General features: G+C 41.8%; 1 long non-coding RNA gene across 1 annotated transcript; it reads left to right on the top strand.

Annotated features, from left to right (window-relative positions):
- Positions 1-67: 67 nt before the first annotated feature.
- LOC123177376 (uncharacterized) lies at positions 68-1,556 on the top strand. The gene is made up of 5 exons (XR_006488909.1): positions 68-139; positions 282-380; positions 468-505; positions 618-695; positions 1,363-1,556. It is a non-coding gene; the product is annotated as an uncharacterized lncRNA (long non-coding RNA).
- Positions 1,557-2,149: the final 593 nt, after the last annotated feature.

The raw sequence follows: 2,149 nt of genomic DNA, 5'->3' as shown, positions 1-2,149 counted from the left end.
CCCAAAGTGCTAGTTTACCTATCACTATATCAATTAGTGATGTGATCATTGATTCGTGTTTTGTATGCAGACCTCAATGACACTCTACCTGAGCCGGTGGCCCTCGGCATCGACCTCGGTGTCATGAAGAACATCCAAGGTACATACATGAAACATCTGTGCTGGCTTCACCGAATAGTTTTACTAGTATCCGTTTGAGTTTCCAGCGAGAGATGCATATTTGGGTTCTGTATGCCTGTTGCTGATGTGTTCTTGCTGCTGTTTGATTGTGTATGGCTCAGATTATATGGTCGAGAAGCTCAGCGTCGACAAGAGCATCATCCTAGAGCTCTGCATCATCCTCTACAAGCAAGTACCGAACCACCATGGCCATGCCACTGGTGTGTATGATTTGATTCCGTAATAAAGACATGTTCTTTTGTTTGTATCTAGTCTTGACCATGTGTCTGTTGTGGTCCTTGATGCAGGCCATTGTGCACCAATTTGACGACAATGATTTCCACAGGTACTACCTCCTGGCTTTGCTCCAAACTTGATGTTACCTGTTTCTTGTTTTTGTCAGTAATTCTGTTTTTTATGGGAATGCCAGATTCTTAATTGTTTTCTTTGCTTTGCAGCTTTGTTCATGGATGGCTGGCTTATGAAAAGCTCACGCCGACGCCTCCGGTGTGGCTTCCCCTACGCCTCCAGCATAGGTAGGCCACTCAGTTCCTCTACTAAGCTTTCTCTTATGCTCTGTGTTTTCACGGCCATCGACCTGTGGGGACAGATTGACATGGGTTGAGTTTGCTACACACACACACATGAACTACCCATATAAGCTTCACATTGCACACTGATTAGTGCGACCAAGCATGTGTCTTCGTTTATGAAAATTTGAAATCTTCATAACACTTGCTCACCATTAGGTAAATGACTTGATGTTGTTTAAGTATAGGGTATCTTTTCAGCTAGTGTTGCATTTTTCTAGAAATGGTCTCTTGCACGCAAATGTTCTGTGTTTGATCAATCCAAATGTATGGGTACTTCATTGGGGCCTACAGCAATGTGATTTCTTGATCTGTGATGGTCTCTTATGTCAACATTTTTGCTTCTTGTGATTGTCTTGTACTCCCTCCGTTCCTATATATAAGTCTTTTTAGAGATTCCAATACAAACTACATACGGATGTATGTAGTCATATTTTAGAGTGTAGATTCACTCATTTTGCTCCGTATGTAGTCTCTTATTGGAATCTCTAAAGGACTTATATTTAGGAACGGAGGGAGTATTAATTAGTGCCACAGTTTTGGCAGATTTAGCCCCAAAATGCTAATTTAGCTATGATTTTATCTATTACTGATGTGATTATTTGTTTCACAGGGTTCTTGTACATGCGAAAGTGCATGATTTTTCGATGGTTGTCTAGCTGCAGTTGTCTCCCCATGTAATGGCATCAAGTTCAGAGCGCCCCAACTGCCTCTCCTTCGACCGTGGTTCAGGTAGTGGCTCGGTCTCCACTGTACTCTATCCCTTGCTCTATGGTGCCTGGCCATTGTGCTTAGTCCATGCTGTGATACTTGTTGTCGAGCCTTGGTTCTCTAGTGTAGTGTTTGGCCTGTGGGGTGGTCATCTTGCCAAACATGCTTATGTGATAGTGGCTATAGCAAATAAACTATGTATTCTATTTTGTTATAAACTGTGCAATAATCTGTCCTTGTGATGTTTGCTCAGTTAGTTGATTAGTGCCCTGTCATTGAGTTCTTCATAATTATATGTTCCATAATTAAGCGGTTCGAGGAACTCTTACATTGCTGAAAGTCCATTTTCTTGGTTTATCTCTCGATTTTCTTGTTGAGCTGTGCTGTGGAGCAAAGTATGTTGCCATCGCATGTAGCATATTATTTTGTGCTGGTAGGACTGGGCAACAATTCTGAGATTTGTGGTGTCTTTTGGACCGATATAAAACACTTAGCTTGTGAACTTGCGTTGATTTCTGAACCTATGGTATTTTGCTGTGCAGAAGGACGCCTTGTTTCGCAAATTCTAATGAGGTTTCTGATCACTATCTTATTAAACTTGTTGTAATGAGGTTTTGCTCCTGTTTAGTAGCGTGTTATTCATGCTTGTCGTGTGGAGCCGCATATGCCACGTGTTTGCAAATTGGCAA

Source organism: Triticum aestivum, unplaced genomic scaffold (assembly GCF_018294505.1).
Source record: "Triticum aestivum cultivar Chinese Spring unplaced genomic scaffold, IWGSC CS RefSeq v2.1 scaffold180065, whole genome shotgun sequence".
Lineage (NCBI taxonomy): Eukaryota > Viridiplantae > Streptophyta > Magnoliopsida > Poales > Poaceae > Triticum > Triticum aestivum.
This window is presented reverse-complemented; position numbering and strand designations above follow the sequence as displayed.